The sequence below is a fragment of the Bos taurus genome, chromosome 15, assembly GCF_002263795.3.
Source record: "Bos taurus isolate L1 Dominette 01449 registration number 42190680 breed Hereford chromosome 15, ARS-UCD2.0, whole genome shotgun sequence".
Classification (NCBI taxonomy): Eukaryota; Metazoa; Chordata; class Mammalia; order Artiodactyla; family Bovidae; genus Bos; species Bos taurus.
The window spans coordinates 29,391,658-29,419,115 of NC_037342.1; the positions used below are offsets into that span (position 1 = coordinate 29,391,658).

The following is a 27,458-nucleotide window of genomic DNA, read 5'->3' on the forward strand; positions in this document are numbered from 1 at the left end:
TCTGTGCTACTCCTCCCGGCGCCCCCACCCCACAGCTGGCGCCCGCCGCCCGCCTTTCTCCCCGAGGCCCGGCCAGGCCTCAGGCCTCCGCCTCAGAGCGCTCCCCACGCCATCCTGGGGGCTTCCTGCAGCCCCCGCGACACGGCCGACCGCCACCCTTCCACCTCACCCCACTCCCCGCAGCTCAGGCCCGAGTCCTACCACCGAGGCCACTCCCGCTCGGCACCCTCGGTCCTTTATTGTTGACTCGAAGCTCCCAAAATGGCGGCGGCTCCTTCCTCCTCGGAAACCTCCGCCCGCCCCCACCCGGCCCCTCGCTTCGGCCTCCTCCCGCCCCCGCCCCGCCCCCGCTCTGGGGGGGCAGCTCCGGCCGGCCTGCCTTTGCCCGCCCGCTCGCTTCCCCGGCTGCCCAGTCCTACCTCCGCCGCTGCCCGCTCTCAAGGCGCCGCCGAAGCCGCCGCCCGGACTGAGCTAACTCGGCTCCCCCGCCCCCTCAGTCGCCGACCGCCCCCCCCCCCCTTTCTCCGCATGGCGGCCGCCGCGGCTCCTCCTCCGCGCAAAATGGCGAGCGCCCAGCTGCCGCGGCTGCACCCGTCGCGGCTCCTCGGCCTCCGTTGCTTCGCGTCAGGAGAAATCCGGGCCGAGGAGCCTACCTCAGGAGAAAATGGAGGGCAGTGTTTTTCCACCGACGGGGAGCCTGCGGGGGCTGAAATGGAGGGGAAGTTGAAAGGGAAATATGGATCCCTTCAAAGAGAAAGGAGAACTGCCTTTCCACAGCTAAGGAGAAATGATCCGGGAATGGTGGGTGGTAAGAGTCTCCCCGCAAAGTGGAAGTCAAGGGCTTGGGACCCGAGGAGGATCTGCTTATTCCTGACCAAGGACCCGCTAGCGATTCGGGGACGAGAGAGCTGACCTGACATCTCTCGCGGGCCAGGGAAGCTGCTGCAGGTCCAAGGGGGCCGCGTCCGAGCCCCTCCGGGGCGCGCCTTCATCCAGGAACGCGCGGAACCAGTGGTCCGGAGGCGCCGGCACGCACCCGGGTGTGGGGACTGGAAAGGGGACCGGCCGGGACGGGTGCAGCAGGGAGAACCCCAGGGAGAGCGCGGGGCGGGGGCCAGGGGGCGCTGTGCGCGGGCGGGCGGGGGCGGGGGTGGAGAAGGCTGTGGGAAGAGTTGGGCGGGGGTGGGGTGCTGGGTAGCTGGGGTGCGACCAGGGCAGGAGCCCAGAAAGCGAGCTTCGGAGAGGGAAGTGGGAGACTAGAGCAGCGATCCACGCTTTCTCAGCACTAAAGGGCAATTCTCAAAGAGAGGGAACCAGGGAGGCCGAGCCTCCCCAGAAGGAAGGAAACGCCGCTAGAGCCAGTTATGATGGGAATAGGAGTTCTGTACGGAAATGAACTAGAAGACCAAGCGTAATTCTTTCCCCAGCCTGACCCTCATCAGAAAGATATTTATGTATTTGTTCCCATAATTTTCATATTCTAGTGTCTCCGTTTATCCTTAACAGAAGTAACAGGAATGCAGTCTTGTTCCAGGTAAAACAAAAATCGGAAGCTAGCAAGTTGGCTAGGTTAAAGGAAAATAAAAACCTGGGTCTCACTCAACTGAGAGACAATATACCGGGCAATGACCAGACCATAGGTTCACAACAGAACTCCGACCCACAACCTCTGCTGAAACCAACACGCGAAGCCAAACCACAACCTCTGCAGTGATCAGCTCAGAATGAGCCAGACTCGGTCATTGACTTCCAGCTTCCCTAATCTTTGCCTGTGTTTCCAACTCTGGACCAATTAGAGAAAGCCAAATATGTTCCCCTAAACCAATCACGTTAGACTCCCCGCTTCTAGTTAGCCCGCCTCCAGCTTCCCCGAGTTAACCTCCAATCAGAGCAAACCCTGAAGCCTCCTTCACCCATCCCCACCCGCCCCTTTATTTTTAACTGTCGGCGTGTGAATCCCCAGCTAAGTGAAGGTGGCTGGCTCTCTTACTGTAGCAAGCTTTGAGTAAATAACTTGTTCTCATTTGGTGGTCTTTTTTGTTTCCACACAGCCAAAGAAGAGGTGTTAAAGAAATGTGAAAAAGCTGTTGTTGAGATTTTTTTTTTAACGGTCCTTTTAACAGTTTTTTGGTTTTGGTTTTTTTTTTTTTTTTTAATTCTAAATTTGTAGCATGTGGTCGCCCACCCAGCTTTTAAAAAACCCACTCATCTAAAGGAAATAACCAACATCTTGAGTCCATACCGGAGAGAGAATGGCTAAGTGGTTGTTTAATAAAATGTTGAGGTCTGAGGCCCCACTGTCTTTCCATGTAGCAGGAATGTGAAATGGAGGAGGACACGAAGTGAGTAGGAGGGAGAGGAGCCTAGGGATTTAAAACAGGCTACAGCCTACCCCGGTCTCTTTCTCCTAGACCTCTCAAAAAATGAGACCAGCCAAGGGAAAGGGGTTTGTATTCACAAATAAATTTCTTACCTTTAAAGGGGGCCTGGCTGAGGTCATGATGAAAACCAAAAGTGAGAAGGCAACCAAGAGTAGAACATGAAATAGCTGCCCGTTCTCACCTAGGAATTCTGCCAGGGCTAACACCTTTAAAGATTCTGCATGATGTTTTTATAAGATCTCCTTCCGAGTTCTTTATGTCAGCCCTTTTCAGTTCTCTGTGAGAAGTATGGACGGTATAGAATCAAATTATGAAACCTTAGATCTTTTCTCGGTTCAGTTTACTGATTGATGGATCCAATTCAACTATCTCAATACCGTTTTTCTCTGTAGTTCAAACAGATTAACAAAAATGATAGAAAATATGACACCTCACACACATTATAAAATTTATATTTAAAAATATTACATAAATCCAACCCTTTGGCCTTATTGAGTATAATATATTGGGGGATCTGTGGTAAATATGGTTTACTGAGGGTGTGCTATCCCCAGTGAGGTCACCTAATAATGTGTTTCCCAAAATGTATTGGTCATTTTTATTTTGTTTTTAGTCACTCTCACTTCCCCCTACTTTTTTTCAACTATGAAGCTGAAAGCTGAAGTGTTAGGCCTGGATTGTTGGCTGGCTCCTAGAGAATCTGTCTGTAGGAAAGATATCTTAAAAAAGAAAAAGATTCACAAATAGAATTGAGGTTTTCAGTATCTCCGTTTGAAACAACAGGATGTGTGTGTGTGTGTATAAGAATGAGATGCAACTGAAAAATACTACCTGGAATTTAATCATAGTAATGGGCCCTCCCAGCAAATACTGTTTGCCAGCTTCACATCCTGCCCTTGGCTATTTACTGAAAAATAACTAGACAAAAAATTTCAACTATAATTTATAATATTTAGAACCTAGAATTCTAAGTAATTTAAACCTGGAATATATACATCTGTGATACTATCTTAAAAACCCAAATGCTTTCAACAGGCTAAAATGGGTTTCATACTTTTGCTTTCTATAAGATTTTTTTAAGGAAGCATGATGGTTTTTTTAAAAACTCAAACTGTAAGCAAATATATTCATTACCTAGAAGAAAAAAGGTTCATCCACACCACAGCCTAAAGAAAATGACTATATCACACCTGGCTAAGCTTTCTAGTACAGCATTTTCCTTCCTTCATGATTTGAATTAAAATGTTCTGATTTTCCAAAAGAAAGTTCAAAAAAGTTCTTTTCCAAATTTGCTTGAGCAACATCTAATAATTACTAACTAAGGCTAATGAACCCAAAGAGCCAAGTACCATTTTCTTTGGACTTTAGAACTGGTAAAATTTGCCTCTTTGATTTATACACCAGAAGAAAACGAAGTAGCGTCAGCCTACCGAGAGCTTAGCAAAGATAGCCTCAGAGAAGTGCAAGTTGCGTGCCATGGGTACTTATTCATGTCTGACTCTTTGCAGCCCCATGGACTATAGCCCACCAGGCTCCTCCGTCCGTGGGACTTTCCAGGCAAGAACACTGGAGTGGCTTGCCATTTCCTCCTCCAGGAGATCTTCCCAATCTAGGGATTGAACCATGTCTCCTGCTTTGGCAGGCGGATTCTTTACCACTGAGCCACCAGGTAAGCCCTGGTGCAAGTACTCACCGAAGTTAATGCCTATAAAACAGACATCTTTAATCACTGAGAGAGCACACCGGGCACATTTTGTTGGAATAAATGTTCCAGAGTAAACTCAAGTTGAAAAGTAGGAAAACAGTATTAAAAACAAGGAGGAAAGTGAGTGCCTTAAACACATTTCCCCCAAACTACCATGTTTGGTCTGCAGAATTTTATTCCTTTTGACAGATAACATCTCCCCCTTCCCTGGGTACCACAGCCAGCTAGCTCAACTCACCTGAGGTGTCTTCTGACCTCCTCAGGTCCCAGGATTATTTATGTTCTGTTCATCACTCAGAGAACTCTAGCTGTAAATTTACCCTCTTGAGTTTTCTTTACTTACACCAGCAACTTTAACTTTCATTAATTTGAAAACAATGTGTGACTGGAAAGATCCTGAAATCTGGAAACTGATTCTTTAGGTATGATTTTAATTTGGTTTACTCAGATCAAGAAAGAATTGACACTGTCCCATCTATGATGTCTTGGTCTTCTCAGGTACTTTCTGAGTTAGCTTGGGGCAGTTGCTAACCGGTGATGTTGATGGGGACCCTGGCAATCCCATGGAATTGTTGCTATGTGCATGGTGCCTCCTTTGTACCCAGGACCTTGTAACAACATTATATTTCTGAATAACCTTCTCTGCCACAGTAGTTACGATCATGACAAAGTGCCTGGGCCTGATTTCCTGCCTCTAGTCAATTTGCAGAGCCTTCTATTGATCCTTGAAAATAGAACTATGATCTTAGGTACGAGTCCTGGGAAGATAGCCTAGAGCTGAGGGCTGGGCAGTCTGCAGCCCTGAATACCATGGGTGGGTGAAGTCACATCTGTGGCTTCCAGGACAAGACAGGGAACAAAGGAATACAAAGTATTCTGTGCAGAGGTTTCCTCAGTGAACTTCCTGGCTCTTTACCTGCTTGATGAATTTTAAAGTTATTCTTTATCATGTCAACCACCTCCTGAATAACCCCTTGCATGCACGTGTGCATGCCCAGTTGTTTCGGTATGTCTGACTCTTTGCGACCCTATAGGCTGTAGCCCACCAGGCTCCTCTGTCCATGGAATTTTCCAGGCAAGAATACTGGAGTGGGTTGCCATGCCCTCTTCCAGGGGATCTTCCTGACCCAGGGATCAAACCTGCGACTCCTGTATTGCAGGTGGATTCTTTACCACTGAGCTGCCGGGAAAGCCTGGTGAATAATCCCTATCTCCCAGTACCTTTTCACCACATGGCATCTACATTCTCTTGAAAGATTAGGCCTGTCAGTGTGCCTCTCCAGTCTGATTTCCCACTTTCTCTCCAATGCCTCTGTTGCTCTGGTCTCCTCAGGACCCATTCCCTCACCTTCCATTGTTTCCCTCTCATCTCTTTTCCTCAGGGCCAATCTCAAGCCCATTCAAACCAGTAGATTCCCACAGGCTCCTATCTTCCCTCCTTTCTACTTCCTGCCCAATCAGAGCTTGGGTTCTAGAGTCAGTCAGATCTGGGTTCAAATTCCGATTCCGCCACTTGTTAACTCCATAAACTTGGGAAACTTTCTTAACATCAGAGCTTCAGTTTCCCCAATTATAAAATGGGGGAAATTGGACTTAGAGCTGCGGTGAGTGCTCAATCGTGTCTGGCTCTTTGTGACCCCATAGACTGTAGCCTACCAGGCTCCTCAGTCAGTGGGATTTCCCAGGCAAGAATAATGGAATGGGTTGCCATTTTCTACTCCAGAGGATCTTCCCAACGCAGGGACTGAAATCATGTCTCTTGCATCTCCTGCTTTGGCAGGTGGATTCTTTACCACTGAGCCAACTGGGAAGTCCTAGGACCTAGAGCTATGTGAGACTAAATGAGAATTTGCATGTGCTGTGCTGTGCTTAGCTGTGTCCCACTCTGCGACCCCATGGACTGTAGTCCACCAGGCTCCTCTGCCCGTGGGATTTTCCAGGCAAGCATGCTGGAGTGAATTGCCATTTCCTTTTCCAAAGAAATTGTAGAAGTTGCTTTATTTTTGTAGTTGGTAGATAGCCTCAAAAACCAATTATGTGGTGTTGCTATTATTGGTTTATCGACTTTCATCTGAACCTCAGCTTTTTCTTTCAGATTAGGCAATCTGTGGTGGGCCCATCAGTTCTCTTCCCCCAGCCTCTATTCTCTTTCAGTTTAGTGCCTTACCAACCTCAGTAAACAAGAGCCATGCTCCTGTTTCACAGCTTCTACTCGGGGAATGTTGGTGCTAGAGAGAGCCCTGAAACCAAGCTAATTGGCTCAACAACAAATTCTTGCTTCCACACATCAGCTGAGCCCTTTCTGAGGCCCTAGAAACTCTCTCTGGTAGTTCGCAATCAGGGCTAATCATTAGTGTCAACACAAGCACTTTTGAAAACATGGGTGCCTGGGTCCCACTCAGAGGAATTAAATCAGAACCCTTGGGGCAGGGGTCCAGTATAATTTTTTGCTTTAAAGTTCCCAGGAAGAGTATAATGTAGTCAAGGATGAGAATCGCTGTTGGGCAAATTTTCTCCCACAGCAGCATTCCAAACTTTTTCTTCTATTCATACTGCTGCTGCTGCTACTGCTAAGTCACTTCAGTCGTGTTCGACTCTGTGGGACCCCGTGACAGCAGCCCATCAGGCTCCACCGTCCCTGGGATTCATTCTCCAGGCAAGAACACTGGAGCAGGTTGCCATTTCCTTCTCCAGTGCATGAAAGTGAAAAGTGAAAGTGGAGTCGCTCAGTCGTGTCCGACTCTTAGTGACCCCATGGACTGCAGCCTACCAGGCTCCTCCATCCATGGGATTTTCCAGGCAAGAGTACTGGAGTGGGGTGCCATTCGCCTTCTCCATCTTCTATTCATAAGCCCACCTTAAAATCAAAGATGTTCCATAGACACTTCATTAACTTTCCACCTCCCACAACAGACTTCTGTTGATTCTGTCTTGGAGGATAAAGTATCACATTTCCTATCTCTAGACTCTCTTAACTGTCACATCTTTGTTGTTTTTGCTATTTAGATGCTCAGTTGCATCCTACTCTCTTGGGAGCCCAGGGACTGTAGCCCGCCAGGCTCCTCTGTCCATGGGATTTCCCAGGCAAGAATACTGGAGTGGGTTGCCATTTCCTTCTCTAGGGAATCTTCCCAATCCAGAGATTGAACCTGCCTCTGTTGCATTGTTAGGTGAATTCTTTACCACTAAGCCACCAGGAAAACCCCCCTTCACATCTATCCCTTTTAAAATAAAATATACCAATGGTAACTGCCTTCATTTTTTTTTTAAATTTTATTTATTTGGCTGCACTGGGTCTTAGTTGCGGCATGTGGGATCTAGTTCCCTGATCAGGGATCAAACCCAGGCCCCCTGCTTTGGGAGCACAATCTTAGGCAGTAGACCATAGTTCTTCCTCTTAACTTGAACCTGAATTCCTGTCCAGATTTTTCTTGATTCTAAACAACAAACAAAAATAGTCTTCCTCACTTCCATTACCTGAGTGAGAGGAGGGAGGAGCTAGCATTTACCTCGGGACTGACACTGTGCTGGGTGACATCATCCAGTTATGAAATCCTACCTGTTCTAGCTCTGGGGTATCACTTCCATCTCTCCTCTTCCATTATTACTGCCACTGTCCCAATCCAGGAGTTTTTTTCTCTTGCTTGGATTATTTCAATAGCTACCTGGATTTCTTGCTTTAACCTCTTTCCCTTGCTAACCCACCTTATACACTAGCATCGGGGTAATTTTTCCAGTCATATCAGTGTTCTGTTCAAGTCTCTTTAGTGATTCTCTGTTGCCTACAGAATAAAATTTAAATCCCCTCCTTTCTTTTCACACTAAGTAGGGAGCCTCTGGAACCTCCTCACTCTAAACCTCATGAATGTGAGGCTGGTTCTACTGACCTGCAGATCACTGAGGTTAGACTCTACTTGAAAAGTGAAAGTGAAGTCGCTCAGTCGTGTCCGACTCTTAGTGACCCCATGGACTGCAGCCTACCAGGCTCCTCCATCCATGGGATTGGATCTCTACTCTACCTGAGATTTTTTTTTTTTTTTGTCTTTCAATTTCTCGATTCTTCTCATCATTCAAATTTCAGCTTAAATGTTATTGCCTCTGAGATGAACATGACTTTTTTTTTTGTCTGTGTCATGAGGCTTAGAGGGTTTTAGTTTCTCGAGACCAGGGTTGGAGGCCAGGCCCTTGGCAATGCAAGCGTAGAGCCCTAATCACTGGAACGACAGGGAATTCCACTGACTGTGCCTTTATAAATAGTCTGCTTCCCCATCCTGGCTTTCCTGGTGGCTCAGTGGTAAAGAATCCGCCTGCCAATGCAAGAGACACGGGTTCGATCCCTGGGCCAAGAAGATGCCCTGGAGAAGGAAATGGCAACCATTTCCAGGATTCTTGCCTGGGAAATCCCAAGGACAGAGGAGCTTGGCAGGCTACAGTCCATGAGGGTCACAAAAGAGTCGAACACGACTCAGTGACTAAGCAACTTACCCCCTCACTCTTTACCACATTAAGCTGCCTAAAATTATTTTGTTTGCCTGTTTATTGCCTGTGCCTTTGTTTGCATGTTTATTGCCTGTGGCCTCCCAAGCAGCAAGCCCAACTCAGCCCATTTCTGGTTTCACTGATTCATCCCAATTGCTCTTTTGTGCTGGCCACCACTTCAAGCTCTTTCCCTGCTGAGATAATACAACCTGGATTGTTCAGAGTAGTCTGTGTTTAATGCCTGGATTGCTCCACAGTCATTATTAATAGTGTTTCTGTTTTTTCTCAAAATTATTCCAACTTGGACAATAAATTATACAACCACTGTTATTTATAGCCTTGACCATAGCCATTTGTGGTTGTGTGCTCTCGCTTCAGTTGTGTCTGACTCTTTGTGATGCTATGGACTGTAGCCCACCAGGCTCCTCTGTCCATGGGATTCTCCAGACTAGAATATTGGAGTAGGTTGCCATGCCCTCCAGGGGTCTTCCTGACCCAGTAATAGAACCTGTAGCTCCTGCATTGCAGGTAGATTCTTTACAGCTGAGCCACGGGGAAAGCCTTCAGAGCCATTTGTACATATGTCTTATTTCTAAGCTCACTGAGGACAGGAAGCAAGTCATGTTCCTATGTCTTTCATCAATAACACATCGTAAAGTATTTTGTATAAATATAGTAGAAAGCTCAGAAAGTGTTTGTTAAATAAGACTGGCTGATACATTAAAATATCACATATGTGGAGAGTCTAGCAAAATATCTAACACATTCTAAGTATGTTAGGTTAAAACAAAAAAGATCAATATATGTTGGTTTCCTTTGCCCCAGTTGACTCCAAATGTCCTGTCTCCCAAGCTCTTTGTTGAGAGGCTGTGCCACATAATTTAGTATCCAGTTACACACTAGCTAGTTTGCTTTTATTGAGTTTTTTGTGTGTGTGTGTGATCATATTTCTTCTACTAGATTGGAAACTCTTTGAAGGCAAGCATCATTGTCTTATAATTCTCTATTCCACATAGCAAAACTAGTTCATGTTTATAAACTTGTTGATCACTAGGATTCTCCACACTCATTGGCTGGTAATTTGTAGGAAAGAGTGAAATGATGACCATGGTAGAGGTATCAGTTTAGGTGCCAACAATCAGAGGCACCAGGGTTGAAGATCACTTTCCCTCTTTGTAGATGATGCCTCTTGTGTTCTTCCAGCCAACAAAAGTAGGAGGAGTAGGAAATCCTATTCCTAAGGATTTCAGTAACATTTTCAGAGTATAGGTTCAAAAGATCAGGTAATAGTTATGCAAAAGCATAGTTGTCTTTTGGAAGTAGGGGAAGAATGAAAACTATGCATAGTGTTGAGACCTGACTTTGGAGTATGAGCTAGGATTGAATTCCTCAGCTATTTAACCTCCCTAAACCTGTTTTCTCATCTGGAAAATCAGGATGATACCTCTGTCTCTGGGGTGGTTGTGAGAAGAGTACATGAGAAATAACACATAAAATGCTTAGCAGAGGGCCTAACTTATTGCAAGCCTCAGTAAACAATAGCTATTTTTATAATGGGTGATCTAGGTAGCTAAAGGTTTCGATGCTAAAGGTGGGGTAGCTAAAAATATGATCGCTATCGAATTTTTAGTTAAACCTTGTTTCTAGTGTCAGTGACAGCTGTAATTCTTTACCTGTTTATTCATTCAACCATTTATTCTTTTGTTCATTTATTCATTGTTCATTCGTTTATTCTATGCCAGATACCAGGATTCCCTGGTGGCTCAGACAGTAAAGTGTCTGCCCACAATGCAGGAGACCCAGGTTTGATCCCCAGGTTGAGAAGATCCCCTGGAGAAGGAAATGGCAATCCACTCCAGTACTCTTGCCTAGAAAATTCCATGGACGGAGGAGCCTGGAGGGCTACAGTCCATGGGCTCGCAAAGAGTCGGATACGACTAGGCAACTTCACTTTCTTTCATGCCAGATACACAATAAAATGTTTATGAAATATTGTTGAATAAGGGTGATGTGAAGAAAGAAATAGGTGAGGAAGATTAAGAGGTACAAACTTCCAGTTACAAAATAAAAGAGTTGTGGGTGTGAAACGTTCAGTGCGGGGAATATAATCAATAACTATGTTCTTTGTAATGACATATGGTAACTAAACTTATTGTGGTCATTTTGAAATATGTAGAAATACCAAATAACTATGCTGTGTAATAGAATGAACATAGTCTTGTAGATCAATTATACTTCAAAAACAAACAATTAGGATTGACATATGTACACCACTATCTACAAAACAGATAACTAATGAGAACCTTTTATGTAGCACAAACAACTTTACTTGGTACTTTGTAGTGACCTAAGTGAGAAAGAACTCCAAAAAAGAGGGGATATATGTATACAGGTGGCTGATTTACTTTGCTGTCCACCAGAAATTGACACAGTGGTGTAAAGCACCTATCAGATCAGATCAGATCAGTCGCTCAGTCGTGTCCGAGCAACTATAGTCTAATAAAAAACAAACACATAAACCCATAGTGAAAAAAGTTCAGATTTGTGGTTACCAGAGAGGCAAGTTGGGGCAGGAGGAATTGGATGAAGGCAATCAAAAGGTATAGACTTCCATGCATAACATAAATAATTACTAGGAATGTAGTGTATGATATGATAAATATAATCAACACAGCTGTATAGTGTACAAGAAAATGGTTAAGAGAGAAAATCCTAAGAGTTCTTATCACAAGAAAAATTTTTGTTTCTATTTCTTTTATTTTATATCTGTAGGCAATGATGGATGGTCACTAAACATTTCATGATGTATGTAAGTCAAATCATTATTCAGTATTCCTTAAACTTATTCAGTGCTGGATGTCAATTATAAATAATTATAAATAAAGCTGGAAGGAAAAAAATTCAGTTACAATTAAAAATGTCGACTTATTTGTTGCCTTACCAATAGCTGAGAAAAGAAGAGAAGCTAACAACAAAGGAGAAAAGGAAAGATATACCCATCTGCAGACAGAGTTCTAAAGAATGGCAAGGAGAGATAAGAAAGCCTTGTTAATCAAACAATGCAAAAAAAAAAAAAAAAAATAGAGGAAAATAACAGAATGGAAAAGACTAGAGATCTCTTCAAGAAAATTAGAGATACCAAGGAAACATTTCATGCAAAGATGAAATATCCAATAAAGGACAGAAACAGTACGGACCTAACAGAAGCAGAAGATGTTAAGAAGAGATGGCAAGAATACACAGAACTATGCAAAAAAGTTCTTAATGACCCGGATAACCACAATGGTGTAATCACTCACCTAGAGCCAGATATCCTGGAGTGGGAAGTCAAGTGGGCCTTAGGAAGCATCATTATGAACAAAGCTAGTTCAAATCCTAAAAGCTAGTTCAAATCCTAAAAGATGATGCTGTTAAAGTGCTGCACTCTATATGCCAGCAAATTTGGAAAACTCAGCAGTGGCCAGAAGACTGAGAAAGGTCAGATTTCATTCCAATTCCAAAGAAAGGCAATGCCAAAGAATGTTCCAACTACCACACAATTGTACTCATCTAACATGCTTAGCAAGGTCATGCTCAAAATTGTCCAAGATAGGTTTCAACTGTACATGAACCAAGAACTTGCAGATGTTCAAGCTGGATTTAGAAAAGGTGGAAGAACCAGAGAAAAGAATTCCAGAGAAACATCTGCTTCATTGACTAGGCTAAAGCCTTTCACTGTATGGATCCCAGCAAACTGTGGAAAATTCTTAAAGAGATGGGAATACCAGATCACCTTACCTTCTTGAGAAATCTGTATGCAGGTCAAGGAGCAACAGTTAGAACTGAACGTTGAACAATGAACTGGTTCAAAATTAGGAAAGGAGTATGTCAAGGCTATATATTGTCACTCTGCTTATTTAACTTATATGCAGAGCACATCATGCAAAATCCCAGACTGGATCAAGCACAAACTGGAATCAAGATTGCCAGGAGAAATATCAATAACCTCAGATATGCAGATGACACCACCCTTATAGTAGTAAGCAAAGAGGAACTAAAGAGCCTCTTGATGAAAGTGAAAGAGGAGAGTGAAAAGGATGGCTTAAAACTCAACATTCAGAAAACTAAGATCATGGCATCTGGTCCCATCACTTCATGGGAAATAGATGGGGAAACAGTGGAAACAGTGAGAGTCTTTATTTTCTTGGGCTCCAAAATCACTGCAGATGGTGACTGCAGCCTTGAAATTAAAAGACGCTTGCTCCTTGGAAGAAAAACTATGACAAACCTAGACAGTGTATTAAAAAGCAGAGATATTACTTTGCTGACAAAATTCTGTATAGTCAAAGCTATGGTTTTTCCTGTAGTCATGTCTGGATGTGAGAGTTGGACCATAAAGAAGGCTGAGCGCTGAAGAATTGATGCTTTCAAACTGTGGTGCTGGAGAAGACTCTTGAGTGTCCCTTGGACTGCAGGGAGATCAAACTAGTTAATCCTAAAGGAAATCAACCCTGAATATTTATTGGAAGGACTGATGTGAAGCTGAAGCTATAGAATTTTGACCACCTGATGTGAAGAGCTGACTCATTAGAAAAGATTCTGAAGCTGGGAAAGATTGAAGGTAGGAGGAGAAAGTTAAAGTGAAGTCGATCAGTTGAGTCCGACCCTTTTCGACCCCATGGACTGTAGACCACCAGGCTCCTCTATCCATGGAATTTTCCAGGCAAGAGTACTGGAGTGGGTTGCCATTTCCTTTTCCAGGGGATCTTCCTCAAACCCGGGTCTCCTGCATTGCAGGCAGATGCTTTACTGTCTGAGCTACCACGGAGCTGACTAGGAGGAGAAGGGAACGGCAGAAGATGAGATGGTTGGATGGCATCACTGACTCAATTAATATGAGTTTGAGCTAGCTCTGGGAGATAATGAAGGACAGGGAAGCCTGGCATGTTGCAGTCTGTGGGGTCACAAAGAGTTGGACACGACTGAGCAACTGAACAACGACAACAAAAAATGTTGAATAAATAACAGAGTAATAAGTAACATGAGGAGATGATGACATTTTTGGAGATATGCTCTCAATGTTATCTCTGGATGAACATAAAATGCCCTGTGACTGAGGTCAGGTTGCTGTTTGCTGAAAGTGCAAAACCGGTGACTTCACCTACAGAGAACACAAAATATGTAACATTCCTTCAAGTCTTCTAACCTATTACTGACTGGCAGCAGATGACTGCTTCCCGTGTGTGTGCCTGCTCAGTCGCTTCAGTTTTGTCCTTTGCGACCCTATGGAGTGTAACCTACAAGGCTCCTCTGTCCATAGGATTCTCCAGGCAAGAGTACTGGAGTGGGTTGCCATGCCTTTCTCCAGAAGATCTTCCCAACCCAGGTTTCAGACTTGGATTTTCTGCATTGCAGGTAGATTCTTTACTGCTGGGCCACTGGGGCAGCCTGACTGCTTGCTATTTTGTGCAAAAACTCAAGGTTGCAGAGGTCAGTCCTCAGTTTCCCTTCTCTACCTCTAGACTCATCTTCCACAGAATCTAGCCTTACATCTCCCCTGACATTCCTTCCTTCTAATGCTCCAGGCAGAGTGAAGCACTCCCATTTTGGTGCCACCATTGTGCAAATTTCTATTACTGTGCACATCTCTTGGTATCAGAGATAACTTGGTTGTAGGTTCACAAGTACTGGATCTATCTATGCCTCATTCTTTATATGTCCAACACCTGACGTAAAGCCTGACATTTGATAGGTGCTCAGTAAACGTTTACTGAATGGGCTCTTGAGCAAACTAAACTGTACCGTTCCCTTTAGTCTCCTTTTCAAAAATAATCCTTCCAAAGGAATTACGTATTATCTCAATTTCTACTTCCTCATCCTAGACCTTTTCCTGATGTCTTATATCCAATGCGTCGCCAAGTCCTATGGGTTCAATCTCTAAAATATTTCCTGAATCTGTCTGCTCCTTACTACCCCATTGCCTCCAACATCAACCAGACAGAATTGTTTTCCACTGGCCTGTTTCCTCGGAGAAGGCGATGGCACCCCACTCCAGTACTCTTGCCTGGAAAATCCCATGGACGGAGGAGCCTGGTGGGCTGAAGTCCATGGGGTCGCTAAGAGTCGGATACAACCGAGCGACTTCACTTTCACTTTTCACTTCCATGCATTGGAGAAGGAAATGGCAACCCACTCCAGTGTTCTTGCCTGGAGAATCCCAGGGACGGGGGAGCCCGGTGGGCTGCCATCTATGGGGTCGCACAGAGTCGGACATGACTGAAGTGACTTAGCAGCAGCAGCAGCAGCAGGCCTGTTTCCTGCTGTTGTGTCCTAAACTGGGCTCCCTACTTGCCCCTTCTTGTCTTATCCCAATCTATTCTCCACACATCCTCAGTGATATTTTTCATGTAAATGACAGCGTCAGCACCTTGCATTGTCAATAGCTTCCCAACATGCTTAGAATATGCTCCCATTTCCCTTCCCTGGTCTGCAAGGGCCTATATTATCCAAGTCCTACCTATCCTTCCTATTTCAGCTCCTGCAACTCTCCTTGTTGCTCAGTCTACGCCAGCCACAGTGGCCCTTGGAAGTTCTTAACGTCAGCAAACTCTTTCCCCCCTCAAGACCTGCTGTTTTCTCTAACAGAAGCACTTCTCCTCTCTCCTTACACAGCTGGCTTCTTGTTCTTCAAGCAAATGTCATTCCTCAAAGACCCTCCCGAACACACATACACCCTGTCCTCTATCACAGGATCTTGTTTATTTTCTTCATAATTCTTATCAGAGTTCTAATTATTATATTTCATCATGATGACTTGGTTTGGGGAGGTGTTTGTTTGTTTCTGGCTGCATGGCATGTGAGATCTTAGTTTCCTGACCGTGGATGGAACCCTTGCCCCCTGCAGTGGAAACACGAAGTCTTAACCAGTGGACCGCCAGGGAAGTCCACCATGATTACTTGCTTACTGCTTGTCTTCCCTATTAGAATATAGGTGAGCATGGAATACAAAGTATATTTTATTCCCCACTGTATCCCAAGTGCTTAGTACAGTCCCTGGAGCAAAGAATATACCAAACATGTACAAGTGAATACATGAATGAGTGCCCTCACTATTTTCAGTGCAAACTGTCTAGCTTTTCTTTTAACTTGCAAATCGGTATAAGACTCCTCAGACTAAAAGCTAAAGATTTACCCTTGACTTTCTCTTCCTCTTGCAGCTGCAGCCCTGTTGCTTCTTCCCTTACTTGACCAAAGAGTGGATTGTCTGTCTAGACCTCATCCACTCCCACTCTGTGAAACAGCTCTCACTAGTACCATGAATGACCTCTTTGTTTTTAAATCCACAGACATATGCTCCACTTCTCAGCCTACTTGACCTTTCTACAGCCACACTTCCTCAATTTGGTTCCACAGAACACTGGTCCCTTGAGTGGCTCTAATGAAAAAGTGTGTTCCTGTTCCTCCTATTAAACACCTTTCTAGCATCCTGTGCTTCAACTCTGTAGCATTTAGCTCACTTGCAGTTAATTTGTTTAATTAGTTAATATCTGACTTTTCTGAGAAATGCAGGTTCTTGAGGGCAGGGACCCTTATCTGATTTTTACTGAATAGTCCCATATTCTAGAACGTAAAAGATGTTTGTTGAATTAAATGAACGAATGAATATGTTGCCTTCAGGGGAAATCACAATGTGAATATATTAAATGTAAAATCCTACACAGAAGAAATGTGTTCAAATTTATTTAGATCAGGATTTTCCAAACTCAATTGCCCATAGCTCTCTTTGTTCTCTCACACTCCCAGTAGAATACCAGCAAACATCCTGGGGGAATTTATAAAACACACATGGGAACATGTTACTCTCCAGTGTTACATTTTGTTGAATAATCACTGTTTCTCCATATCTTCCTCACCTGACTCCTAAGGACTCCACTTTTCCTGATTCTCTTTTTCCTTCGCAGATGATCTCACCCATCATGAGGTCACCAGGTATTCAGTGTGTTGTTAACCACCGATTGTATAACCAGGCTTGTGTCCCATCTAGTGACTAGATACATCTATCCTGGCTGCCTCACTAGCCTTTCATCCTGTGTCTAACCCCCGCAACCTTCCTGACCTTCTTGTATTGTATATCTTGATTAAGGGTATCGTCATTCATCTAAGACAGAAACCTAGAGGTCTAAATTAAATTGATCAACTTTATTTCAGAAATACTGTTTATAACTTGGGCTCCTCTGGTGGCTCAGGTGGTAAAGAATCCACCCGCAATGCAGGAGATCCAGGTTCAATCCCTGGGTGGGGAAGATCCTGTGGAGAAGGAAATGGCAGCCCACTCCAATATTCTTGCTGGGAAACCCCATGGACAGAGGAGCCTAGTGAGTCCAAGGGGTCGTGAAGAGTCGGAGGCGACTGAGCAGTGCAGCACACATGCCCGGTAGCTCAGCTGGTAGATTCTGCCTGCAATGCGGGAGACCTGGGTTCAATCCCTGGGTTGGGAAAATCCCCTGGAGGAGGGCAACCCACTCCAATATTCTTGCCTGGAGAATCCCCAAGGACAGAGGAGCCTGGCAGATTACAGTCCATGGGGTCCCAAAGAGTTGGACATGACTGAGTGACTAAGCAAAAAACAGCCTATGTGGAAATACTGACACATTCTGGGGATAGAACAATAAAACAATAAACCAGTAATTATAATTATGTGTGATAAGGGCTATTATAGAGGAAGTAGACCGAGTTCCCTGCAAGAGTCAGCAGGAGGGGGCACATAACTGGCAGGGTTTTCCAAAAGAAATTAAGTCTAAACTGAGACAGAGGTATGAGTCAGAATTAGCCAGATGAATGGGGAGGGGAAAATGAGAAGCCTGGAGGCAAGACGCAGTTTGGCACATTTGAAATAAAAGTAGTTCCAGTTGGCAAGAGAACAGAGCTGTGGGGAAAGATGAGGCTGGAGAGAGGTGGGCAGGGCCAGATCGTGCAGGTCTTGTAGGTCAGATAGAGTCTGTAGTTTACCTGAGGGCAATGGAGAAATCATTTAAGCAGGGAATCAGAAGCTCAAGTGCCTTCAGGGGAAGGCAGGTGGCTTAAATCAATGTCCTAGAGGAAGCAATGGGGCCCACAGACTGCCAGAGTTCACACTCCCCTGAAAGCACTCAACTTTGAATTTTAAAACTGTGACCTGGACAAGAGCCACAATCACACTTTTTTTCTTTTTTAATTATTTGGCTGTGCCAAGTTTTAGTTGCGGCATGTGGGATCTGTAGTTGCAATATATGGGCTCTTAGTTGTGACATGTGAAATCTAGTTCCCTGACCAGGGATAGAATCTGGGTCCCCTGCATTGGGAGGGTGGAGTCTTAGCCACTGGACCACCAGGGAAGTCCCTGCATTTGTCTTTTAGAAAAAGAAATTAGATGCATGGAATGAAGCTAGGCAAGAGGCAGGAAGGTCAGAAGGCAGTCCAGGTGAGAAATGAAGGTTTGAATGGGAATCAAGTGTGGAGGGAGAGAAGTGGTAGGTTCTAGAGATATTTAGGAAGAAGAATCACCAGGCCTTGGGGTAAATTTGATCTGTGGCTAAGGGATGATGAAGTTTATAATTTTATATTTTATGTCATGACAAGAAAAATTTAAACAAAAATTTTCTTTGCCCATTTGAGCTTCCTCCTTTCCCTTTGGTATGTATTGTGTATCTATATTAACTAGATCTCCTTAGGAGATAACATCTTTCTTGATCTCATCAAGGGTCACAACTCCTCAGGAGATATCCTTCCTTCTTACTTAAATATTATAGCCACAGTGACCCATAATCTGGATTGTGTAAACTGCAAATAATACATCATTTAATATAATAGAGCCCTCTGTCTCAAAAACTGATATAACTGTGTTTTGACATTTAATGGGCTGAACTGTTCTAAGCACTTTCTGAGAGGCTGTTCCCAAGTTATACTTTGGCTCAAATAATTATTTGTCAACAGGGAGAAATCAAGATTTGTTTATTACTGTTATTGTTGCTATTGCAAAATGAGGATTCTATAGGACGGTGAAAGAGATGGCAAATAGGTCAATGGTAAGAACAGCCAAATGGAAAGAAACACAAAGAACTAAAAAGATGAGGGGTTAAAAGAAGATGCAATTTAAAAAAATTGTATTTGGGCTTTTGACCTTGATACTGAGTCATGAAGGCAAATTAAAAGCCTGAAAGTTCAAACTAGAGTTCCAGTAAGCAACGCCAGATTAAACACGCATTTAATTCCACTTCCTTTCGAAACTCTACTAAAATGACAGAAAAGAGACTGAAACAAAACAAAACAAAACCAAACACTGCTTAAGAACAAAGAGAACAGGAGAGGAGAGGAACGATGACCAAATTAGCAGAACCAGGGAAGGGGCTTCCTAAACTGACAGAGAAAGGCAAGAAGCAACTTGGATTTCCACCCCACAACTTGCAAAGGCTCAGGAACTGATGACATTGGTACCTCTTGAAGTTGTGGAGAGGAGGGACTATGAACAGGAGATGGATTGAGAGTCTGGGTAAAATGCTGTTAGACATCCAGAATTGCTCACTGACCCCAAATGGCTGGGCAACCTCTCCTCTCATTCCAACAGAAAGCTGGAGGTCTTGTTTCTGGAGCAGGTAAAAGAGACAAAAACCTAAAGATACAGCCTTTAGCTGTTCCTCAAAGAAACAGACCTGCAAGATCAGTAAAGTACCTAGATGATAAGCAAACACTCCCCTCCACCCACCCACCCCCACATAGACAACCAAGAACCACTAGATATCTGAGAATGTCCTCTTATGTGAAGATGAGACCAGAACAAATAGAAAAAAACTACTTACAGAAAACAGATTAGGTAGACACCTGCCTCCTGTCTTCCTCTCTTCTATTCCCCTTCACTAATTTAGTCCCAAAGCCATGGGTATGAGCAGATAGATATCTATGAGGGGTTGGGAGAGGTGGTATTAAAGCAGGGTGGGCAGGACTTTTGTTGGGTGGGGACAGTGGTCATGACACTGGCAGCCAGGTATAGGCTGTTGAAGTCTAAGTAGAGTGACAAGGAATCCACATAGGTATCGAGCCCAAGTCGGGTAAAGAGAGTATTTGCAGAGGGAGTGGGAATGGCAGCAGCAGCTGCCTGCCAGGGTATTAGAAGTGCGATGAGTCAGACAGGCCATCAAGCATTGAGGCTGCTGCTGCTGCTGCTAAGTCATGTCCAACTGTTTGAGACCCCATAGACTGCAGCCCGCCAGGTTCTTCCTCTGTCCATGGGATTTCCTGGGGAATAATACTGGAGTGGGTTGCCATTTCCTCCTCCAGGGGATCTTCCCAACCCAGGGATCAAACCTAAGTCTCTTGCATCTCCTGTACTGGCAGGCAGATTCTTTACCAACTGCATCACTTGGGAAGCCCAAAGCATTGAGGGGTAGGTGGCAATAGGCCCAAGCTTGGTGTCAGAGCCTGGGCAGGGCAAGGAGAGTATTTGTCCAGGAGAGGCAGGGGCAGCCATACAGTTTGGGAGATCAGAGTTTGAGCAGAGTAAGGAGTTATGTCCATAGCCAGTGTGATATGTTAAGCCAAAAGGGAGGGAAGATGGCATCTGAATGGGGTGGGGGCTGGATGTGACAGTAGCCCCGAACAGGTTATGGGTATCTAAGTAGAATAAGAATGACTAGGATCCAGGAAAGGCAAGTATCTGCAAGTGGAGTTCTGGATACACATATTTTCTAGCTGTATCTGCTGAGAGAGAGCTTGGAAACAACAATGCGTGCACGCATGCGTGCTGTCACTTCAGTGCTGTCCGACTCTGGCTGGCAACCCTATGGACCTCTGTCCATGAGATTCTCCAGGCAAGAATACTGGAGTGGGTTGCCGTGCCCTCCTCCAGGGGATCTTCCTGACCCAGGGATCAAACCCGTGTTTCTTATGTCTGCAGCATTGGCAGGCAGGTTCTTTACCACTAACACCACCTGGGAAGCCCGGAAGCAACAATACTCCAATGGCAATTAACACCTCTACTGCCCAAATCCTGGTGTCTAAATACCATCCTCAACTAAAAGAAACCTGGGACCCTTGAAGAAATGATTGATTCCAGAGTTGAGATAGGGAATGCACAAGATAAACCTGGACCGTCTTTCTGTGTCAGAAGTAAAGAGATTCTTAAAGAATAATGCAGACAAAGCAAAAGAATATAAAAGGGGCTTGACAGGGACTCTCATTAACAAAATCTGAGCATCAAATAAATAATGACAGTCAAAGGTTATAATACATTGAATAAAATAGGAATCTATACATCCATCAGATCAGATCAGATCAGTCGCTCAGTCGTGTCCGACTCTTTGCGACCCCATGAATCACAGCATGCCAGGCCTCCCTGTCCATCACCAACTCCTGGAGTTCACTGAGACTCACGTCCATCGAGTCAGTGATGCCATCCAGCCATCTCATCCTCTGTCGTCCCCTTCTCCTCTTGTCCCCAATCCCTCCCAGCATCAGAATCTTTTCCAATGAGTCAACTCTTCGCATGAGGTAGCCAAAGTACTGGAGTTTCAGCTTTAGCATCATTCCTTCCAAAGAAATCCCAGGGCTGATCTCCTTCAGAATGCACTGGTTGGAGCTCCTTGCAGTCCAAGGGACTCTCAAGAGTCTTCTCAAACACCACAGTTCAAAAGCATCAATTCCTCGGCGTTCAGCCTTCTTCACAGTCCAACTCTCACATCCATACATGACCACAGGAAAAACCATAGCCTTGACTAGACGAACCTTTGTTGGCAAAGTAATGTCTCTGCTTTTGAATATGCTATCTAGGTTGGTCATAACTTTCCTTCCAAGGAGTAAGCGTCTTTTAATTTCATGGCTGCAGTCACCATCTGCAGTGATTTTGGAGCCCAGAAAAATAAAGTCTGACACTGTTTCCACTGTTTCCCCATCTATTTCCCATGAAGTGACGGGACCAGATGCCATGATCTTAGTTTTATGAATGTTGAGCTTTAAGCCAACTTTTCACTCTCCACTTTCACTTTCATCAAGAGGCTTTGTAGTTCCTCTTCACTTTCTGCCATAAGGGTGGTGTCATCTGCATATCTGAGGTTATTGAGATTTCTCCTGGCAATCTTGATTCCAGCTTGTGTTTCTTCCAGTCCAGTGTTTCTCATGATGTACTCTGCATATAAGTTAAATAAACAGGGTGACAATATACAGCCTTGACATACTCCTTTTCCTATTTGGAACCAGTCTGTTGTTTCATGTCCAGTTCTAACTGTTGCTTCCTGACCTGCATACAAATTTCTCAAGAGGCAGATCAGGTGGTCTGGTATTCCCATCTCTTTCAGAATTTTCCACAGTTTCTTGTGATCCACACAGTCAAAGGCTTTGGCATAGTCAATAAAGCAGAAATAGATGTTTTTCTGGAACTCTCTTGCTTTTTCCATGATCCAGCAGATGTTGGCAATTTGATCTCTGGTTCCTCTGCCTTTTCTAAAACCAGCTTGAGCATCAGGAAGTTCACGGTTCACATATTGCTGAAGCCTGGCTTGGAGAATTTTGAGCATTACTTTACTAGCGTGTGAGATGAGTGCAATTGTGTGGTAGTTTGAGTATTCTTTAGCATTGCCTTTCTTTGGGATTGGAATGAAAACTGACCTTTTCCAGTCCTGTGGCCACTGCTGAGTTTTCCAAATTTGCTGGCCTATTGAGTGCAGCACTTTCACAGCATCATCTTTCAGGATTTGGAATAGCTCAACTGGAATTCCATCACCTCCACTAGCTTTGTTCATAGTGATGTTTTCTAAGGCCCACTTGACTTCACATTCTAGGATGTCTGGCTCTAGGTCAGTGATCACACTATCGTGATTATCTGGGTCGTGAAGATCTTTTTTGTACAGTTCTTCTGTGTATTCTTGCCGTCTCTTCTTAATATCTTCTCCTTCTGTTAGGTCCATACCATTTCTGTCCTTTATCGAGCCCATCTTTCCATGAAATGTTCCTTTGGTATCTCTGATTTTCTTCAAGAGATCCTAGTCTTTCCCATTCTGTTGTTTTCCTCTATTTCTTTGCATTGATCGCTGAGGAAGGCTTTCTTATCTCTTCTTGCTATTCTTTCGAACTCTGCATTCAGATGCTTATATCTTTCCTTTTCTCCTTTGCTTTTCGCTTCTCTTCTTTTCACAGCTATTTGTAAGACCTCCCCAGACAGCCATTTTGCTTTTTTGCATTTCTTTTCCATTGGAATGGTCTTGATCCCTGTCTCCTGTACAATGTCACGAACCTCATTCCATAGTTCATCAGGCACTCTATCAGATCTAGGCCCTTAAATCTATTTCTCACTTCCACTGTATAATCATAAGGGATTTGATTTAGGTCATACCTGAATGGTCTAGTGGTTTTCCCTACTTTCTTCAATTTAAGTCTGAATTTGGCAATAAGGAGTTCATGGTCTGAGCCACAGTCAGCTCCTGGTCTTGTTTTTGCTGATTGTATAGAGCTTCTCCATCTTTGGCTGCAAAGAATGTAATCAGTCTGATTTCGGTGTTGACCATCTGGTGATGTCCATGTATAGAGTCTTCTCTTGTGTTGTTGGAAGAGGGTGTTTGTTATGACCAGTGCGTTTTCTTGGCAAAACTCTATTAGTCTTTGCCCTGCTTCATTCCGTATTCCAAGGCCAAATTTGCCTGTTACTCCAGGGGTTTCTTGACTTCCTACTTTTGCATTCCAGTCCCCTATAATGAAAAGGACATCTTTTTTGGGTGTTAGTTCTAAAAGGTCTTGTAGGTCTTCATAGAACCGTTCAACTTCAGCTGCTTCAGTGTTACTGGTTGGGGCATAGGCTTGGATTACTGTGATATTGAATGGTTTGCCTTGGAAATGAACAGAGATCATTCTGTCGTTTTTGAGATTGCATCCAAGTACTGCATTTCGGACTCTTTTGTTGACCATGATGGCCACTCCATTTCTTCTGAGGGATTCCTGCCTGCAGTAGTAGATATAATGGTCATCTGAGTTAAATTCATCCATTCCAGTCCATTTCAGTTCGCTGATTCCTAGAATGTCGACATTCACTCTTGCCATCTCTTGTTTGACCACTTCCAATTTGCCTTGATTCATGGACCTGACATTCCAGGTTCCTATGCAATATTGCTCTTTACAGCATCGGACCTTGCTTCTATCACCAGTCACATCCACAGCTGGGTATTCTTTTTACTTTGGCTGCATCCCTTCATTCTTTCTGGAGTTATTTCTCCACTGATCTCCAGTAGCATATTGGGGCACCTACTGACCTGGGGAGTTTCTCTTTCAGTATCCTATCATTTTGCCTTTTCATATTGTTCATGGGGTTCTCAAGGCAAGAGTACTGAAGTGGTTTGCCATTCCCTACTCCAGTGGATCACATTCTGTCAGATCTTTCCACCATGACCCGCCCGTGTTGGGTTGCCCCACGGGCATGGCTTAGTTTCACTGAGTTAGACAAGGCTGTGGTCCTAGTGTGATTAGACTTACTAATTTTCTGTGAGTATGGTTTCAGTGTGTTTGCCCTCTGATGCCCTCTTGCAACACCTACCGTCTTACTTAGGTTTCTCTTACCTTGGGCATGGGGTATCTCTTCACGGCTGCCCCAGCAAAGCGCAGCCATTGCTCCTTACCTTGGACGAGGGATCGGCGGCTGTGACGGGTGGGCTAAAGTGCAGGCGGCTGCGATGGGCGCGCTACTGATATAAAAATGAATAAATAAATGAATGGGTAGAAGAGAAAAATTTTCCTTACTTTTAGAATGACAACTAATAAATTAAAAGGAATAATAAATTGAAAAATCACCATTTGGCAACCATTATAGTAAAAATTCATTAAGCCGAAGAAACTAACGCGTAGAAGTTTGAAGAGGAACAGGATATATATATGCAGTCTCCAAGTAGCTCTGCACAAAATGTTTACTAAATTACACAGGGCAAAAGAGTAACTTCACATGGAGAAACCTAGCAGATACCACTTTAACCAGGTGATCAAAACAATCTCAAAACTGGGACACATTGAAACCGATTATTACCTGGGCATTAACTGATGCGTGTGTGTGTGTGTGTGTGGTTAGTTGTGTCCAATCTTTGTGACCCCATGGCCTGCAGCCTGCCAGGCTCCTCTGTCCACGGGATTTTTCATAGCAAGAATACTGGACAGGGTTGCCATTTCCTCCTGCAGTACTGGTGGCACCAGTGGTAAAGAACCTGCCTGCAGGAGATGCAAGAGACACGGCTTCGATCCCTGGGTCAGGAAGATCCCCTGGAGAAGGGAATGGCAACCCACTCCAGTATCCTAGCCTGGAAAGATCACATGGACAGAAGAGCCTGGCAGGCTGCAGGCCGTGGGGTCACAAAGGTTGGACACGACTGAGCGTGCGTGCAGGAGCAGGCCTCCACTATTACTTGATAGAGGCGATAAGGACACATCATCACTTCATGATGCTCTTGCTCCCAAAAACCATAGCCTGAATTCCATCATGAGGAAACTCCAGCTGAGGGACATTCTATTGTTGAGATCACGAAAGCCAAAGAAATAGTGGAATAATTGTTTTAGACTGAAAGAAACTAAAGACACGTGACAATAAATGCAGTGTATGGCCCTGGATTGGATCCTTTGTTATAAAAGGCAGCGCTGGGACAACTGGAGAAATTTAACTGGGGTCTGTGGGTTAGATGGGGCTTCCCTGGTGGCTCAGAGGTTAAAGCGTCTGCCTCCAATGTGGGAGACCCGGGTTTGATCCCTGGGTTGGGAAGATCCCCTGGAGAAGGAAATGGTAACCCACTCCAGTCCTCTTGCCTGGAGAATCCAATGGACGGAGAAGCCGGGTGGGCTACTGTCCATGGGGTCGCAAAGAGTTGGACTTGACTTCACTTTCACTTTCACTTTGTGGATTAGATGGCAGTCATGTATCAGTATTAATGTGTTGATTCTAATGATATTGGTAGGTAGATCTTGTTTGAGGAAATACTCAAGTACTGGGAAAATGGGTATGACACCCACCATTGGCAATTTACCCATGATGGCAATTTACTCTCGAATGATTTAAGAAAAATTTTCTTTAAACTATTCTTGAGGGGACTTCCCTGGTGGTCTAGTTGTTAGGACTCCTTGCTTCCACTTAGGGGTCATAGGTTTGATTCTTGGTTGGGGAAATAAGATTCCACATGCTGCATGACACAACTAAAAAGCAAAACAAAACAACCCATTCTTGTCTTTTTTTTGAAAATTTAGACTTCTCTTACAATAAAAAGAGAAATTAAATTGAAAATATATCACTAATATCCTCAGAGAAATAAGTAGCTATCAAATTAATGAAACAAGAACAGACACTATGAAAAGAAACACTCAAACAAAAAAGAACTCTTGCAAATTAAAAATATGGGTGCCCCCGGGACACTTCCGGGCACCGAGACTGTGTCATTGGGCCCAGCCTGGGGTCTCTAGTCGTGAGTGAGGCGGCATGTTGAGAGCAGCTTGGAAAACCAGGACTCTCAAACCAGACAACTGCAAGATGCTGTCACAAATGTGGAGAAACATTTTGGAGAGCTGTGCCAAATCTTTGCTGCTTATGTGCAGAAAACTGCCAGACTGCGAGACAAAGCGGACCTCCTGGTGAATGAAATGCACCTATATGCCTCTACTGAGACCCCGCGTTTAAAGCAGGGCCTGAAAAACTTTGTTGAGGACTTTGCCAAACGTCGAGATTATTGACGAGCTGAGCTTGAAAGACTTGAAGCCGAAGTAATTGAACCTTTGAAAGCTTATGGAACCATTGTAAAAATGAAGTGAGATGATCTCAAAGCAACATTAACAGCAAGGAATCGAGAAGTTAAACAATTAACTCAGTTAGAAAGAACACATCAGAGAAACCCATCTGATCGACATGTTAGTTCGCAGGCAGAAACTGAATTACGAAAAGCTACGATGGATGTGACCCGAACAACTCGTCATCTGGAGGAAATTACTGACAATTTTGAAAAGCAGAAAATAAAGGATATAAAGACTGTATTTTCAGAATTTATCACTATCGAAATGTTACTTCACAGAAAAGCTTTAGAGGTCTACACTGCTGCCTACCAAAATATACAAAAGATTGTTGAAGATGATTAGAGGTTTTCTGACATTCTCTATATCCACAAGATTATTCATCCCTTTTAGATACTGTAAGAGCAAATTCAAAGTTACCTCTTCAGAGATCATTGTCAGCTAAGTGTGTATCTGGAACAGGACAGGTATTGACCTCTCCACTAAGAAAGGATCAACAAACAGAAGATGATGATGAAGAGGATGAAGATTTAGATGTTATAGAAGACGAAAATTAAATTTCTTGAGTAAACTTTGCATTTCTATTTTCATCTTAAATGACCTGGAATCCAGAATTACTAAAATTGTAAAGCATAATACTGGCTTGATACGTTAAACCTCAAAATTAAATCCTATTGGGAATTTAGAAATTATTAAAGGAAATTTATGCCAACCAAAAAAATATATATGATAGCAGAACTTTTTTGTCTACTTACAAACTGTCACGATAGTAAAGTATTACACATTTATTGACTACTTTCCCCACACTGCACATTTCATGACTGTGACTCATTTATTTTACAACTGGAAGTTTGTACCTTCTAATCTCCCTCAGCTATTTCTTTCCTCCCCCCACCCTCTTCAACTCTGGCAACTACCTGTCTATTCTATCTGTGACTGTTTCTAGTTTGTTATATTTATTCATTTGTTTTGCTTTTTAGATTACACATATAAGTAAAATCATACAGTATTTGTCTTTCTCTGCCTGATAACAGAAATTAAAAAAAAATACACAACAGAAAGCTTGCAAGACAAATTTGAGGAAATCTTACAGAAAAAATTATAAAGATAGATGATAAACGGGTTAAAAAGCAAAAACAAAACAA

General features: G+C 43.8%; 1 protein-coding gene and 1 pseudogene across 5 annotated transcripts in view; one reads left to right on the plus strand and one right to left on the minus strand.

Annotated features, from left to right (window-relative positions):
- DDX6 (DEAD-box helicase 6) overlaps positions 1-1,051 on the minus strand; it is a 31,646-nt gene extending 30,595 nt beyond the window's left edge. The window contains exon 1 of one of the 5 annotated variants that reach the window (NM_001143867.3): positions 420-486. The gene's annotated coding sequence lies outside the window, so the exon portion shown is untranslated. Of the gene's footprint in view, positions 1-169; positions 487-913 lie in introns of those variants that run through there. The other 4 variants (XM_005215939.5, XM_005215941.5, XM_005215938.5 and 1 more) reach the window with 4 other exon arrangements.
- LOC788036 (CBY1-interacting BAR domain-containing protein 1-like) lies at positions 262-26,870 on the plus strand (annotated as a pseudogene).
- The last annotated feature ends 588 nt before the right edge of the window (positions 26,871-27,458 follow it).